The sequence below is a fragment of the Rhinolophus sinicus genome, chromosome 15 (genome assembly GCF_057876585.1).
Source record: "Rhinolophus sinicus isolate RSI-liver-muscle chromosome 15, RSI-T2T, whole genome shotgun sequence".
Lineage (NCBI taxonomy): Eukaryota > Metazoa > Chordata > Mammalia > Chiroptera > Rhinolophidae > Rhinolophus > Rhinolophus sinicus.
Window position 1 is genome coordinate 110,816,005 of NC_142515.1, and position 17,962 is coordinate 110,833,966.

The 17,962-nt window shown below is 43.8% G+C and overlaps 1 long non-coding RNA gene across 1 annotated transcript; it reads right to left on the reverse strand.

Annotated features, from left to right (window-relative positions):
- Positions 1–3,789: 3,789 nt before the first annotated feature.
- On the reverse strand, positions 3,790–11,529 carry LOC109442517 (uncharacterized). Its single transcript, XR_012498317.1, has 4 exons — positions 11,296–11,529; positions 10,965–11,115; positions 4,446–4,622; positions 3,790–4,230 (listed from the first exon to the last, which is right to left on the reverse strand). It is a non-coding gene; the product is annotated as an uncharacterized LOC109442517 (long non-coding RNA).
- Between the last annotated feature and the right edge of the window lie 6,433 nt (positions 11,530–17,962).

Sequence of the window (17,962 nt, forward strand, 5' to 3'; positions counted from 1 at the left end):
AGCTAAAAAAGCCCTCATAAACCTTTGATCCTGGAGGAATGAGAAGCTGTAGCAGTTAAGGATCAGGCCAGGGCTGCTCAGTGCATTGTTTTCTGTGACCTCTCTTTGCTGGGCGCTCTCTCTCCTCTCTCTCTTCTGCCTCTGTGCCCTCTGGAGACCTAATGGGATTAGGAGCAGGTGCATGGGTGGGGCTGGCAAGATAGAATAAAGGAGGAAGTCAGTTGGTGAAATGAGGAAGAGGAAGGAAGGTGATAGGAAGGAACAGGTGGTCATAGTGTCATATGCAGGGACCTCTGAGAAAAGAGGGTCCAAGGAAAGCTCTGGTGCTGGTTCCAGTTTTCACTCTGCACCTAATCTGCTGTGTGACCTCAGCCAGGTGGCATAACCTCTCTGTTGGCCCCTGTGTCCTCATCTGTAAATGAGGGATTTTCCAAGGGTGTCCACACACCTGGCGGTACGTTTAGGAAGGTGTCTGTGAATAAAGATGATGTAACTTCCTGTGGAGGATCAACCTTACTGGAAGATTTTTGAGGAAAAATGTTGCTTTTATGTTAAAACAAATGCAGACATTTGTATTTGGCTCTGAATGCAACATTTATACTTTTTAAAAATGATATAATAGGCATGTCAAAAAAGTGGCTCATATTCTTTCTTTATTATTCAGGGTTCTTGAGTGGGGAGGGTTGAGAGGCACTGGTTAGATGTGCTCCAAGATGCCCTCCAGCTCTTTAGTATTATGATTCTTTGGTTTTATGATGAAGATCAAGGAGAAGAAGGATTAAGCAATATGTGGAGTAGAAAAGGATTTGGGCGACCCTTTTAGGTTTTAAAAGAAGGAGTATTAGTGTGGGCGTTCAGCTGTGCCCCACACTCTGTCACGCGCTGGCTTTGAAGCCTCCTGTTCCTCTCGGGGGAAAGCCCTTGCCCTTCCTGCCTGCGTGGCTTACTCAGCCTTGTTTTTAGTGTCCTCTCCTTGGGGACACTTTCTCACTTCCATCTTCCTTCCTGCCCCAATCCTCTAAACTCTATGTCCATAGAACTCAATGAGCAGCTCAAATTTTGCACTCACCAGGCTTTCTTGTTTTACTGTTTTCTTGTCTCATTGTGTTAATCTGCTGCTTAACAAGCCTTCACATTGTTTGGAGAATGAAGTGCCAACAAGCCCTTCACGATGTTTGCTGACCTCTCTTGCTTTCTGTCTCATGATTCTCTGATATTTGGTCTGGACGGTGGACATGCCCAACAGCGTGTAGTTCCTCTAAGTGCCACGCTGTCTCCTGGCTTTTGTTCCTGCTTCCCAGAATGCTCTTTTCTGGAATGCTTCTGTCCTTGTCCATATGAAGAATTCCTCTTTATGCTCTAAGACTTGATTCAGTTGCCTCCCCCTGGAGAAGCCTTCCTCCCATGGCTTCCCTGTGTGAACCTCACCACACCTCAGACTCAGTTCTACATCACCACTTACTTCCTCTCTGAGGTCACGTGTTTGCATGTCTGCTAGGTAAACAGTAGCTCATGGAACGCCGTGAGTGTGTGCCCTGTACGTAGCACAGTGCAAGCCCCCATCAGTGCAGCCAGTGGCATGGATACAGGACTAGACGAGAGAAAAGGAGAGGGAATGATCACTCTATACCTCATCAGTGCCCCCTTCCCGCCACCTTAGCCCCAGCAAGGAGGCTTCTGGGTCCCCAAGGCTGTAAATACAACTCTAAGCATGCACGCACCACGTGCTTTCATCGTTCACTCATCTTTGACTCACCTTATGGAACATCTTCAACTCATTCATTAATTTACTCAAAGCTACTTACACTGTCTTATCTGTTGAGAATTCAGCCTAAACAAAACAAAGTCCCTGCCTTGAAGATACTTATAGTCTAGTGGAAAGAAACAGACAATAAAGGAAATATGTATATTTATATATATGTTGGGGAAGAGTGTGTTTCTCCAGGGCCCATCAGCTCCAAGTCGTTGTCCTTCAATCTAGTTGTGGAGGGCGCAGCTCAGCTTCAAGTCCAGTTGCCGTTTTCAATCTTTAGTTGTAGGGGGCGCAGCCCACCATCCATAGAGGGAATTGAACCAGCAACCTTGTTAACACGTTGCGTACGGATCACGAGAATCTTCGTTTTTTTCTGAGCCATGCGTAAAGGACGGATAACGAGACTTTCAAAAGATTGGGCAGAGAGCAGTGAGAGGCCAAGACAGGGAGGTGAGACGAGTGGCGACAGGGAACCAGCTGTGAAAGTGCCTCTGCAGCGGGCCCCCAAGGAAGACAATCCGGCCAGGCTCTCGGGAGATTTGGCCACGCATCATCTGGAGCCCACAGTGGGAAGAGGAAAGAAAAAATATCACACACAGGTGTGTAAAGTGTGCGCATCAAAAAAAGTGAGAAGTGAAACTCGGTACATATGCAATTTTTGCCATGTCCCATTGCACAAAGGAAGCTGCTTTCTGCAGTATCACTCCAGGAGGGATTACTAACATCATAGGTGAGTAAATCCTAAAAAATTCCATAGAAAAATAATAAATGACATAGAAGCATTTACGCTTTAAAGAGAAGAGTGCATTTTAAAGTAGTTTCTTTTAAAAACCTGCCGGAACAGAGGGGTATGAGGGATTTAAATCCCACCGTAAGCTACGTGTTAAGAGCTCGCGTTCTAACCAACTGAGCCATCCATCCGCACCTCTGGCAGCTCGTTGTCTTCAATTTAGTTGCGGAGGGCCCATGTGGGAATCGAACCGGCAGCCCTGGTTGTTCAGCGCTCACGCTCTAACCAACTGAGCCATCTGGCCGCCCCATAAAGGAAATATTTACTGTGTCAAATTTTGCTACATGCTCTGTGAAGGTAACAATGGCAAGCCAAAATCCAGATTGTGGAGGGCATCTGAGGTCACTATTAGGTGTTACTGAGTGAGTAGAGGAGTGGCTTGGTCTCATAGACGTTTTAAAAGACTCACTCTGGCTGCTGTGTTTGTAAGGGGGCAAGGATGAAAGCAGGAGACCAGTCAGGAGGCTTCTGCCTCCAGATAAGAGATGATGGCATCTTGCACGAGGATGTAACAGTAGAGGCAGGGGGGAAACAGTGAGGTTCTTAACATATTTGGAGGGACACCCAACATGCTTTGCTAATGGATGGGATAGAGGATATGTGAGAGAAAGGAATTAAAGGTGACTCTACGAGTTCTGGCCTGAACAACTGGAAGAATGGAGTTACCACTGATGATAGAGGAAGACTCTGGCATGAGCCGATCAGTGGGGAAGACCAGGAGTTTCGCTTGGACTGTTCCCTTAGAGGTGCTCATTAGGCATGCGAGTGACGCTGGTGGGAGATAAAGTGTGGAGCTGAGGGGAGAGGTGCGAGCTGGAGATGAGAGTTTGGTGTCGTTGATACACAGATGTGCCGTAAGCCCTCAGGACTGCATGAGAACCTGGGGGGTGAAGACAGACGCAGAAGAGGAAAGGCCTGTCCGGAGGCTAAGGCATTCCAACAGGAGGATGTTGGGGCGATGCGGAGAAGCCTGCAAAGGAAACTGAGAGGGAGACCGAGGGACTGGAAGGAGGGGGAGAAATGCTAAGATGAATGAGGGAAGCCCTGACAAGAATCAGTATTGGAAATGAAAGGCAAAATCATGGGGACTTAGGAATGTCTGAGAACTTTCTAGAAACCTTTTTGTTTTAGGCATCTTTAACACAGTACAATTAGCAAAGATAGAGCTGAAAAAAATTTTTTTAATTGTTTTTCTTCCTATGGAAGAGAGGAAGGTAAAACATAGTTTCATTACTGGCAAGTGAAAAGAAGGTCTCCAAAATATATTGTAGTTAAATATGGTCTCCAAGACAAAGTCTGCCCAGAAAAAAATAAAGAAAACTCACTTCAAAAGTATCATTCCAGGAATGTCAAGTTGCTAGCCAGAGATCGGAGGAAATCTAACAAAAGCCCCAGGGATGGTAAATGACAACGCAGATAAAAAAATGGCTAACCTCTGCCCAAATATATTATAGGTGTTTGAGGTTGTGCTATATGACCCAGCTCTTCAGAGGTTATCTCCTCTCTCTGCAGCTTCCTTCTGTCAGTGAGCAGAGCTTCTTGCTAGGAGTTGGCCGATTTCTGGCAGGTGAAGACTGAAGCATTCACCCAGGACCAATTCAAGTGGTACTTCCTGTCAGTTCTCCATTAATCCATGTACAAATTGCACAGAATGTCAATGCTGGATTAGACATCACCTAAACGGGCACTGTCCAACATCATGTCATGTACCATGTCGAAATAGCCAACAAGCCATACATACAAGTCACATATGTAATTTAAAATTTCTAGTAGCCACATTAAAAAAGTCAAAGAAATGGGTAAAATCAATTTTAATTTAACTTCATTGTATTTAACCCAGTATATTAAAAATACTATGCTTTCAACATGTAGTCAACATAAACAAATGTTAGGACATCTTACCTTTTTTAGTTCACACGAAGTCTTTCAAACTCAGTGTGTGTTTCATACGTGCAGCACACCTCAATTCAGAGTAGCCACATTTCAAGGGCCCAGTATTCTCGTATGGCTAGTGGCTACTGTATCGGACAGTATGGATCTAGACCATGCCCTTCAGTTTATAGATGAAAGATTTGAGTCCTAGAGGGAAGGAAGGGAAATGGTGAGTACTGGTTAGCTTGTCGGAACCAGGTCTCAGAGCGTTTCTCAGATGTTCTGCTCTTCAGAGACAATCTCCATTTAACTTCCTAGGCAGCTTAATTTTTATACCGTGGTCATAAAGCACCCATCCTAGTGTCTATTTTTCAGTCCCTTGTATCTTGATTAGTGATTGTGTAGGCATCAGAATCACTATGGGATATGATCATAAAGCAAGTTCCCTGATCCCAATACCCTCCTCCCCCTGCCTGCAAAAAAAACATCTGATTCAGTAGACCTGCAATGGGGTGGTAGCACCTGCTTTGTAACAGGCTCTTGGTGATTATAATGCCATTACTCCATGGACCAAAGTGAGCAATATCCTTTTAGAATGTTAGTTGTTAGGAAGTTCTGTAGTCCTTAAGGGAGATCTTAAAAGGATTGCTGTGGGGCATTGAGAAAGTCATATTTCAAAAACGGCTTCGTCTTTCCTTCCCATATTTCTGGGACGTAGAGCCCTTCCTGCCATGGCTGTTCTTTCAAATCAGAATATTCTCTTTATTATAACTTCTAGAGTGTAAGATCCTTCAGAGAAAGATGGGAATCTTTGGTTTTCCACTTTCCCTCAGGGCCCAGCCCACAGTGCTAGGAGTAAACACCTATTACATGAATGAGGAATGAATGGAGTGTCGTGCAGAGGAACAAAGGCATAACTCCCAGACGCTCCTTCTAGCTTTGCTTACCCCTCTCCCTTTTGCATTTACTTGGTTTGCTTTGGGTCTTGGTGACTTAACTCTTGTGGGGGCAGAAGAAAGGACAAATGCCAAGATTATTAGTAGAGCATCTTTAACAAGTACATAGGAGGCTTATAAATAAGTTAGAAGTTGATTTCCTTGGAGAAGCCTCAAAGAAGAAGGGGTGATTTTCTGTGCGTGGATCTGAGTGAGTCTTAGTTTAAATCTTGAAATGACCCTGGCATCTGGAGATATAAACTAATTTACCTTTAAAATTTGATCTTTGAGAGATGGGTTATCCTTTTGGTGTAACAGAGAGAAAAACCTGGAAGAACTGAGGGAAGCTGGTGGAATTTAGGCTTTTCTTAGGGGCTTAAAACTATAAGATATTGTTTAAATATATTAAAATAACCAATTGTTGTAACAGATTTGCCTTGCTTACTTCCATGTTTCTATCACATCATCACCACCATCACTATCATCACCATTTCTGTCACCATCCTCATCCTCATCATCAACCCTCTTTATTAAGAGTGTCTTCGCCTGACACACGCCATCCTACAGGGAGATCCTCTGAGATCTGTCTGGAGTTAAAAAAGACAGGTACATCCATGAAAGCTGAATATAAATACACTGTACACACATACCCTTATTTTAGTTAATAAAGGAAATGATGATTAATGGTTATTTTATACCTACTCTTCACATATCTATAAAATTATATCTCTATAATGTTAATATTTTTCCAATGTTAACAGCACAGACAGCCCTATTAAAATACCTTGACATATCAGAAAATATTGAATTATGAAATCCTTTCACTTTTCATCTGCATAGGATCTCTCACCATCTCAACTGTCTTCACAGTACTGTTGTAAATTACCCTTTGTGTACAGGCTCCAGCTTGGAGCATATTCTCTGTCTCTGGCCTTGTTGATCTGAGGGGACTTGATGAAACACATGGAGGGAACTGAACTGAGCAGGTGACCTAGAGGCAGAGGGGGCTAAGGAAGCTCTCACGACTTGTCCCCAGCCTCGGGCCTGGCACAGGTCCCTCTACTGTCCAGTCGTGACCACCGTGGCCTTTGGAAAAGACACTGAGCCTCCACATGGGGATTCCAGTGGACTTCCTCCTCTGATGGTCTTAGGGCAGAAGAAGGTGGCAGCAGTGTGAGCCAGTCACGGGAGAATCTCACAGATGCCTGCAAAGTCTGACACCCTTTGTCACAGGGACAATCAGAGTGGGATCTGGCACATTTTAAGGCTCAAATATATGGTTGATAAAACGAATGGATCTGCCAAATAGACCCCTTGCCTTTTGCCTTCACATTTAGTGATTCATTTGTATGCGTACATAGTATATACATACATTCACATGTGGTTCCATATTTTAATGTTTTCTTTTTTCTTCGCTTAGTTTCGTTTTACCTCCCTATTTCTTTATTTTTCTTCCCCCAATGCACTGGATCTCATGCTAGGTCACAGCACTGTGTGATGTGAGCTGTGCACAGCCAGCTCCCAGAAACTGGCACATGAAGGTGAGAAAAAAATAGTCTCAAAAGCGCTCTCAGCCCCCGTCCCCAGCACAAGCACAGAGCGCCCTGGGCACATTCAAGGGGTGACAGCCAGTGGGAACTCCACTTTCACGTGGCCAGGGGAACAGAGGCCCATTAGGTGGCTGTATCTCACTCTGAAAGACAGGGAGAAAACGGTCTCAGGGAAACTGGGACGGCAACAGGGTGGAGGCTGAAGGAGCTGGATTTGAGACCGAGATCAGCGACGGTCCAGAAAGAGCATGTGCTGCCTCTGCAAATAGACTCAGGCTCTGGGTGTGGGGTGGTGAGGAGAGATGCTACCAGGCTAATTTCTACTCCAGAACCTCGCCAGCTAGGCCCAGGGGCCACTGGGTCCTTGGTGACAGGTGAATAGCTTGTTCCCCTGTTCGGAGCTGGGGAGACACTGTTTTTGCTGCAGGCGATGTTTGGGAGAAGGGCTGCTTGATGAACTAAGGAGGAAGCAGTACAGAGGACACGTGTGGCCCTCTCCTGTGGCCCTGGTGTCAGAGAAGGAGGGCCAGGTGACCTCCTGCCGGAAGTTGTTCGCCTTGGTGCAGGGGTCCCAAGGGCAGGCCTATGGTGGCACACGTTACGTGGCCTGAGCCCTATCCTGGTGAGATGCAAAGGTCCCTTTGTGGAAGGCTGGTGTCTGGTGAGACGCTAACTAGCCATGTTAGTGAGAACGCCTCAGAGCCAGGAGGAAACAACCTTCTTGAGGCGCGTGTGTGGTGGGACATTGATGACAAGCTCAAAAAGAGCCACATTTCTTCCTCCCTTCCACACTCCCTAATTCTCACCTAATTTACAGGATCAGATGATACTTATCAGCAGTGAGCATTCCTGGGAGAAGAAGGGACCGTGAGGTGAAACGCCAGAGTTGCTCCCCAGTGCTGCTCTCTTCACATTCTGTATCCAGCTGCTGCCTCTGGCCAGAAAGCACCTCCTACCTGCTCACTGTTTACAGGAGCCAGTGCCGAGCATCCAGGGAGCAGACGGGATCGGGCAGCCCAGCTCTGTTTCCAGAAAAGGTAAGAGGCACTTCCTGTGAGTGCTACTTCCATTGTGTACCCTTCAACACATAGCTTTACTTTTCCCCCAGAAAATTTAGAAAACGAGAGAATACACCTGGTCTGTTCCTCCCTGATCGTGTGGTCTTTTTCGGGAACTGCTCCTGCAGAGAAAGACTTTTGCTCCTTTCAGACGTGTCAGGCTGTGCTTCCCCATCTTTGTCACATTATCACCAGGGAAAATGATGGGAAGTTGTTTTAAACTGCGAAGCACCTAAATCTATGAGGTTACTTTATGGAAGAGTCTTGGTATCCACAGACCAACATTCTCACTTTCAGGGTTGGTTGTTTTGTTTTCCAATTCAAAGTCCACTGCACGTAGGGTATGCCATTTTGCTGAGGTGTGAAGCCTGATGTCCCTGAGGCACTGTGTGGCTGAGCGAGCAGCCTACCCTGCCACCCGGCATCCACGTGGCAGGCCTGCTTTGTTGTGTATTTATGGGGTGTCTGAGGAAAGATTATGAATCTGGGGATTCCTAAGGGTCTCATCACAGATGAGTTTATGGAAGGATAAAACAAGCAACCAAGCAAGCATATCCCTCTACCCCCAACCCAAACCAAAAGGACCCTGAAGCCTCAAATATAAAATACCGAAAGTCTTGGGGCACTTGTCATGGGCTTGTACCACAGGTATAAATGTCCCAATGGGATTATTCTGGTTCTTCTGGTAATGATTTTGGATGGGGTCCCAGATCCAAATTCCATTAAATACACATTATGGCAAATTGGGCTATAGGGAGGACCCAATGGATTGATTTACAAATCTGTGCGAAGTGATGGGCTTGTTAGACAGGAGGCAGAGGGAGAGAGCGAAGTCCCAAGAGTGAGCTTCGGGAAGGTTCTACATTATTAGCTCAGACATTTGCTCCAGAAAGTAGTGTTTCTCTTCTGCTCTCCAACAGTTCTATTTCTGATGTAAACAAGACCTTGGAAAGTTGAAACAGATGAAATACCTTTGTGCAGAGTTTGCTTTACTGATATTGTTTGGATGCATTCTGTTCATAGTGAGCAGCTGGTATTGATCTGATTAGCTGCCAGTTAGGAAAGTTAAAAATCACCCTTCTTCCCTCTCCTGAGTAATGGGGACCATTTGTGGTTTCTACAAAGTAAATTAGCCTTACCTCGATGAGGGAGCGTTTCTTTTTGGGTTTTGCCTTTGAACAACTTCACACTTAACCCAAGGACAATTGAAGTCATTCATTCACTCAAAATTAATTTATTGAGTAGGTTAGGCACTGTGGGAGTGAAAAGATATAAAGGCATAAAACCATTACAAAGGTCTGCTAGGGTTCTGTTGAAAATATCACATGTATCCAAGGATCTGTAATGGAAAATGAAAATATTTGGACAATCTAATGAAAAGTCATTCAAAAGGGACATTTGACAGTATGTAGAAAAATTAGTTGTCAGATTGAATTCTCTCCTTTTTTATCAGCTCCATGGTCTCACTCACTGGAGTTGGAGGTGGGGGAAGACGAGGTGGAATTGCGTTCCAGTTTCTCTGTGAGGGACTCATTTTAGTTGAAGGATTTTTTGTTTTTGTTTTTGTTACTAGTATAAATTATTCATGGATTCCAGTTTATCTACTCTCTTTCTACTTAATTGTCCCTCACATTCTTCTCCATCTTTTTCATTGAGTGGGGGAGGGAGAAAGAGGAGGGAAAGGGAGGGGAGAGGGAGAATGCTTTGAATGATAGCTGAGCCTGGAGATCAAAAAGCCAGAGCCACATCCAGGACTGAGCTGGGGCTGGTGTCAGATGTGGGGTGGGAGGGGGCATCAGGTTGGCTCTGGGCTGCCAACAGCTGGAACTGCTGGATTAGGAATCCTTATGTCGATGGGGTGAGTTATGGGCAGAGATGGGCAGGGCTGCATAAGGAATGCGATGAGAGAGAAGAAAGATAAAAGCTTGGCAAGGGAATGAAGGGGCGTTTGCTGGTACTTGCATCCCCCTGCTTTCTCCACCTGGGCCACTTCCTTCTTTGTTTTGTGCAAAGGAAAAAACTACACTTCTCTTGCTGTTTCACTTTCACTACTCTTACACTACTACCACACTCGTGGCATTTCCAACACCAGATGTGTAGGGTTTTTTCCCTCACACCAAGCAATTCTGTGCGACACCAGCAATTCAACCTAATTCTGACACTAACCGGAATAGCAAAGAGCCCACAGTTTAAGAGCTCAATCCCATGGGACTGCCCCCCCCCCCCCCTTCAGATGCCAATTGCAAGTAGTAGGTTCCCAGGTTACCCACAACTTCGGTCTGACTTGGCTACAAATCAGAGGTTCCCATGACCTACCCCCCCCCCCCCCATAGATTCGATTATTTGCTAGAACAGCTCACTGAACTGAGAGAAACACTTAACTTAGGTTTGCCAGTTTATTATGTAATGAAGGCTATGGTAAAGGATACAGATGAATAGCCAGATGACGAGATACATAGAACCCCAGGAAGGTCCCAAGTACAGGAGCTTCTGTCCCTGTGGAGCTGGGGTACGTCACCCTCCGGGCACGTAGATGTGGTCACCGACCCATGAGCTATCTGAACCCCATACTTTTGGGGATTCATAGAGGTTCCACCACATAGGCTTGGTTGCTCATTAACTCAATTTCCAGACCCTCTCCCTTTCTTGGAGAATGGGGGAGGGCTGAAAATGCCAAGCTTCTAATCCTGGCGTGATCTTTCTGGTGACCAGTCCCTAGCCAGGAGCCAACCAGGAGTCACCTCATTAGAACAAGACAGTATCACCCAGGAAATTCCAAGGAGGTCAAGAACCAGAGTCAAAGAGCAAATATTAGAACAAAAGATGCTCTTCGCTTGGGAAATCACACGAGTTTTAGGAGCTCTGTGCCAGGAACTGGGGACAGAGACCAATGTATATAATATATCTACTATTTCACATTTTGCTAGAGCCAATTGCCTCTTCTTCCAAGCTACCTTTTCTGACCCCCAAATGCCCCTCCTGTGTGTCCTAGGCATCTATACTCACCCTCTTTGTAGTCCTCGCCACATGCTAATTGTCCCTTTCCCATGGATACTGTCCCAGAACCTGCAAGCTTCCCGAGGGAAGGAGTCTCGTCCATCATATTCACCATGCCATTCCAGTACAACGCTCAGCTCCGGTGTGTGTTCATGAATATCTGATGAGAGAATGTCAAATAAACGTCAGGCCCTGATGGATGTTGCTTGAAAAGGAAATGCATCAGCCCTTTCCCAGAGAACATAAATTCCTGTCATAAAACGTCTGCCCCGTAATCCTTCATCAATCACTGGGGAAGGCCAGTCAGCTCCTTCCCTCCCATTCCTATTTCCTCACTGACCTGGAAGGGCTTGGTACTGCCCAGGGCAACCTGCACACGGCCCTTTGAAATGCACTTAGCTGGATTGCTCCTTCCCAGTTGCCATCTGGAGCCTTCATATTGCTAACAGAACATTCTTTAGACATTCGCCAAATGCCCGGCGTCCAGCAGCCCTGTTCCAGCACATAACTTCCTGTAACCAGGTCCTGCCGACCTCTCACTAATACATTAAAAATAAAAAGCACACCCTGAGTGGCTCATACTTTCCCGCTCCAGTGACCTCCACCCCACGACTGACTGGGGAAACTGTGAGTCAAACTCAGGAAAAAACATTGCTGGTGTCACCAACAGAGACAAAGGCACCTCCTGGGCTGGTGCCGGGGATATTAATAAATCCATTAGATTGGATCGTTTGCACCACCCGCTCTCTTTTCTTTAGGGAATTTGAATGTTCGAGTGCTTTAAAGTGGAGATAAAACGACCCATGATTCATGCCCCAGTCTTTCTGAAGAGTTTCCTTGTATAAGCTCCAACAACCTCTGCAGTTACTTGAAGGTTAGAACTATTCTTTCCCCAAAAGCAGAAAACCATTTCACTTTCCTATTCATTGCTTTTCTCCTTCAACACCTGAAAAGAGAGGTGGATTTCCCCCCTCCCTTTTTCATTCTTAACAAGAGAATCTCTTTCCTCCTCTCACTTGTCTGGCAATTGGAACATTTAAAAAAGCCGAGTGTAATTTTTCAGCTCATCCTTCAAGAAGACTTTGGGTTTCGTTATTATTATTTTTTTTCCTCTTTTTGTTTGTTTTTTTATTGGCTACTAGGCTAGCAAGTTTTGAATTTGAGCAACTCAGATCCTAGGCGAGCATCATGCTGAGCTCATTATGCAAAGCTCATTCACTGAGAAAATGCTGAGCACCGCCTGGGTATCAGCACAGAGAGAGTTGTTGTTTTTTTTGTTTTGTTTCGTTTTTTTAAAGCTTTGGTTCTGTTTTCTTAACTGGCCTCCTGCAGCTCTGAAGTGGCATGTTCTAGACAGCGTCTAGTCCCATTAGAATTGGGGTAAGATCATTCAGGCCTTGAGTGCTTCCAGGACGCCTGAGAGAGACTCCGGTTCTGGTGTCTAGGAATGAGGTGAGCTGCAGGAAGTGGGTGTTCTGATTCACAGCGCACATTCAGAGCACTGACGGATTGGGAGCACCTGAAATACTTTAGTGGTGACTTCCCAGCGGGACTTGCTCTTTAAACTACTGCCTGTGCTCTGCAGATGGAGATACAGTATTAGGAGCACTAAGTACCTTATGAGGCCTGATGTAAGGTGAAGAGAAAGTCCGGCTTCCCGAACCACCCGTAGGAAAAGGTCTTGAGGTTTCCATGAAGGGAGTTTCTTTGAAAAATGTTGATTTGCTTTAATTTCCCGAAGAAGTTCATTCACTTCTCAAAGCAGTTACCCTCCAAAGGGCGGTTTGCTCTCTGAAGGGGAATTTTAATACTAGTGCCTGTCATTTACCTCCCCCATCGTTTCTAGAAAAGCCATTAGGAAGCGCTTCATATAATAGTTCCTTCACCCTTGAAACATCTCCTGAAGGCAGGAGGAAGGGATAGAGTATATTCTTCCTCCACCACTTTCCCCATTTTCATCTTTTTTTTATTTTTAAGATTTTATTGCGGAAGGGGAAAGAACTTTTTATTGGGGGAACAGTGTGTATTTCCAGGACTTTTTCTTGGGGAACAGCCATGTGTTTTTCCCAGGACTCATCAGCTCCATCCAAGTCAAGTTGTTGTCCTTTCAATCTTAGTTGCAGGGGGCGCAGCCCACCATCCCTTGCAGGAGTCGAACCGGCAACCTTGTGGTTGAGAGGCTGCGCTCCAACAAACTGAGCCACCTGGGAGCTCAGCAGCAGCTCATTGACTTCACTCTAGTTGCGGAGGGTGCAGCTCCCTGGCCCATGTGGGAATCGAATCGGCAGCCCTGTTTCCCAGAGCTCACACTCTAACCAGCTGAGTGAGCCACCTGTCTGCCCCCACTTTCCCCATTTTAGAAGCAGAGAAATTTAAACCCATGTGTGTCCAGTGATGACCTGCAGTGTCCAGCTTGAGGGTTGCCCCCTCCAATCTGACCTTGTCTGTCTTCTCAAGATGAGGACCCTCTGCTCCCAAGAACCTAACATGATTTTTCTTGGTTTAAATCAGGGGTGTCCAAACTTTTTTCAACGGTTTTCACCAAGGGCCATATGCCCTTGGTGAAATACACAAACAGCCGGGCCACTCACTCAAGGTGAAGTACGTATTGCCTCACCTGGTTCATTTAAGTAAACTAAATATATTTTTGGAATTTGCTGCGGGCCAATTAACAATGGATCGCGGGCCGCAGTTTGGATACCCCTGGTTTAAATCATTCTTACAGATGCCATTTCTATACCACATGAAGCTCATCTAATAAGGCTGGGTTTTAATTAAAAATATAATGTAGGAACTTGGTTATTTTTGTTGTTGTTGTTGTTTGTTTAAATATGTAACACTATGAATGAATTGACTGTAAAAAATACTTCAAGTCTCTCAGATCCCTACTTTCCCAGAGGCTGCAACACTTTCTTTAGTGTCCTTCCAGAAGTATTCTATGTACAAGCATATGAGTAGTTTGTACACACACACACACACACACACACACACACAGAGTTTACATTCCAAAGATTGCTTTTCCCACAGAGAAAAAGAAGAAGCCTTCAGAATTATATTGAATAAATTCTATAATTTTTAATGCTGTCTTGGTAGGGCATTGGTAACAAACTCTATTACTCATTCTCAATGGGGAAAGGGTTATTTCTATTTTCATATATTCTCTATATGAATACATCCAATATTCATATACATATATCTTTTTTGTTTCTGTTTTTATATAAACATTAGCATATTATATAGTTTATTTCTCTTTTTAAAACTTTGTGGTGGTTCTTGGATTTGTATCCATACATAAAAGTTTATGTATCAATACATAAGAAGAAACCTGTCTCATTTTCCTTGAACTGTTATGTGGCATTCTTTAACTAGTTCCTATTTCTTGGGCAATGTAGCGTTTCCAGTGTCTTGCTATTGTAATGCTGCAATGAATATCCCTATATAAATTGTCAACACGTATGTAAATTTGTAGAAGTGGAATTGCTGTGTCCCAGAGTGTGTGCATTTTAAAATTTGATACACGCTGACAAATTTTACTCCCCAGAGAGGTCGTAGCACGTTAAACTTCGCCAGTTACATGAGTGTTTTTTGGCATCCTTACCAACACAATGTATTATACCAAACTTTTTTATCTCTGTCAACCTGATAAGTTAAAAGTTGTATCTCATTTTTGTTTTAATACAGTTATTTAATTTTAAACGAGATTGGGCATCTTCCCTGTGTTGGAAAGCCATTCACATTTCTTTTTCTGTGGGCTGCCTTTTATGATCTTTGCCCATTTTTCTATTGAATTGTTGATTGTCTTCCTCTTGATTCATAAAAGTCCTTTGTAGATTGAGGAAATGGATCAATGATTCATGCCCTCTAAAGCTGCCTCCACCATTTTTTATTTTTAACAATTAGTTACTGCTCTTCGATATCACCTTCCTCACTCTTTCTCCCACCTTGTCTCTGGTACTACCTTCTTGTATATATTGACTTTATCTTGTTTATGTACAGGAAATACAGGTGAGAGTCAGTATGCAAGAAAGTGTGCTTTTCGAATATCCAGTGAGTATATATTTTACAAGATATATGTGAATATAATCTGAAGACAGAAAGGCCCTTTACTTGGCATCTATATCAATATCAAAAGACTGTTCTTCCTCTTGGTTGATTGATGGATTGATGGTAGCCTTACGTCTTGTTCATTGACTATATATTCAACGAACTTCTTAAACTTATATTTACACCCCCTTATTTTTTGTTTTTCTTATAACTGTTTCTTTCTTCCAATTTACTCTCAAATAGTGATAATCATTTGAGGCAAATAGTTATCTCTAGACTCTTAACTCTTCATTAAGTACCTGGAATGTGACAGTCTGCCTGTGAGATTATGATGGGAAGAGAGAAAGTCTCAGGTCTTGCTTTGGGATGAGCCAAAGGGTTCTTGGGCCCGTCTTTCCTCTGATGGATTCCAGGAGATGGGGCCTCTGGTGAGGAGGTGTATTCCTTCCTCCATAGGTTCTTGTTGAGAACCCTCCTTTTCAAATCATGTACAAACCAATTCAACTTCAGCTAACATGGTAATGATTTGTGGGGAACAGCAGAAATCCCTCTGTAATTATGTGTGAATTGATGTGTGATTTCCTAATGAGCTTAAGTGAAGAAATCATCGTTTTGTGATAAATGCTTTATATCTTAAAGTGCCAGCAACACATATCAAATAAATTCAATCAAACCACTCTCCTCTATATAACGTTTGCAGTTATTATTTAACGTGCTGGCTTTCTTTGCTGCTTTACTGCTTTGGGTAATTGCAGAGTCTAAAAGTTCCTTTTTCATAAACAAGGCCACAAAAACTCATTATGTTGGAGTTTTTCTTAATGTGATCATAAATGAGTTCATTTTAAAATACATTTGCGTGCTGTGCAGGCTAAGACCCCCCCCCCCCCCATCAGAAAATGATGTAGTTATTGAAGGATTTGCTAAATCAGGGGCATTTGTCCCTGGAATGAGCAAGGTCACTCTCTGGGACTGTCACTTGGACATTGACTAGCAGTATCCAAACAAGTTGTGGAAAGCATTCAGTGATCAAAATATGGTTCCTTTTCACTGAAGAAATAATGAAGCCCAGTGAGTTAAGTGACATGATCAGTGGTTACAGGGCAGTAATGAATTCAGTGAGTCCAGCAGAAAAGACAACATAACGTATGGATTAAGGAGTTACTTCTGGATTTCTGGATTCAGATTCTGGATGTGCTGCTAAGTAGCTATGTGACATTAGACAAACTACTCAGGCTCTCTAAGCCTCAGTTTACTCATCTGTCAAAAAGGGACTGTGCCTATTGTTGTTGGGAGAATTAAATGAGGTGGCATATGCAAATTCTCTGGGCACACTGCCTGGCATATAACACATGTACAACACACTGCAGCAGGTCAAGTAATTATTGGTGGCCTTGAATACTGGTAAATATCAGAAAAAGGCAAACTGACCCCCACCCCCATCCCAAGCATTTTCCATAGTGGCTAAGATGGTAGGTTGTTCCATTTGTATCTTCTAGGGAGCTGAGAAAGTGGCAGGAGTGGATAATGGTTTTGTTCCTAGGACCCCAAGGTCATTTCTTGATGGGGGTGACTGAGTAGGTTGTCAAAGCCTAGGTGAATCTTCTTTCACTTGAGATATATTAGAATCTGGGGTTTGGTAAATGGAGACACAAATTGGTTTTGAGACTCATATTACAATTAGCAGCAATAGACCCAGGTTTGCAGAATATATTAGAAATCTGTAGAGTACAAGTCCCCTTCCAAGAAACTCTGCCCTATTCACAGTCCCTGCTCAAGAGGAGATTATAGGTAGCCATGTTTTATGCTTTGTGACTCAGCCCACCTCCTGCTTAGGTCACAGCTGATGGGCCAAACATAAGTCAGTGGCTCAGGGGCAGTCCTTTGGCTGCCCAATGACCACAGGAAGCTAGGCTTGGCCAGTCATATTTCTTCACTCAGTAACTGAAACTGAAAAAAAAAAAAAAAAAAAAAGCAACTGTAAGGAAACTGCCAAGGCATGTGCCTGAAGAAGCCCTAATGGGCCTTCTGCAAGCTAAAGTTAAAACTGTACAGAAACTAAGAGAAAGGAGAGGAAGCCCTAAGGAGTGGAGAAGAGAGGCACTCAACAGAGAAAGGAGGGTCAGTATGAGAGAGAGACAGAGAGTCCAGTTAATTCTGGGTGCTGCTCTGGTTCCAGACGCTTTCCTAGTTCCAGACACAGTCTTTCAACAGACACCCTATTTATTCCTTGAGGCAACTTGAGGACGGACCCGTCACAGGAACTTGTAAGAGCCCACCTGAAGCCCAATGAGGGCAGCTGGAAGAAAGCCGAGGTGGGAATAAATAGGTAAAATAATGGTCAGGATTGTTAAGGAGCAGCAACAATATGGAGCATTGTTAATTATTCACAAGGAAACTTGTACTTTGTTTTTTTGGTGTTTTTTTTTTAGATAACAGTGCAGACCTTGTAAATTGTCATAGAATATTTGGTTTCTGAACATCAGTGAATAAAACGATGTAAGTTCTCAAGGTATTTAATTCTAATGAAATTCAAAAAATTTCAACTTCCATTCAAATAGAGAAATCTATTATCTTTTTAGACAATTGGCTTGTTCATCGGTTCTTCCAAGGACATTAAATAAAACACATATGAATGTCCCTTGGTGGGACTTTGCATAGATTTCACAGTGGCTAACATTTTTCCTAGTAAAGAAAAAACTTTCCATCCTTTTCTTTTCATATTTCCACGGCCACCACCATAATGCTACTTTGTCTTTCCCCTGAACTATTGCACTGTTCTCATAGGTGGTCTCACTATGCTGCATACACAGTATGTGCTTATTAAGTAATTCGTGGGATGTTTGTGCTACACCTGAGCTAACTAGAACGCCTCAAAGCCATGTCCTCACACACGGAAACAAAACAACAAGAACAACAACTATATATATATATATATATATATATATATATATATATATATATAT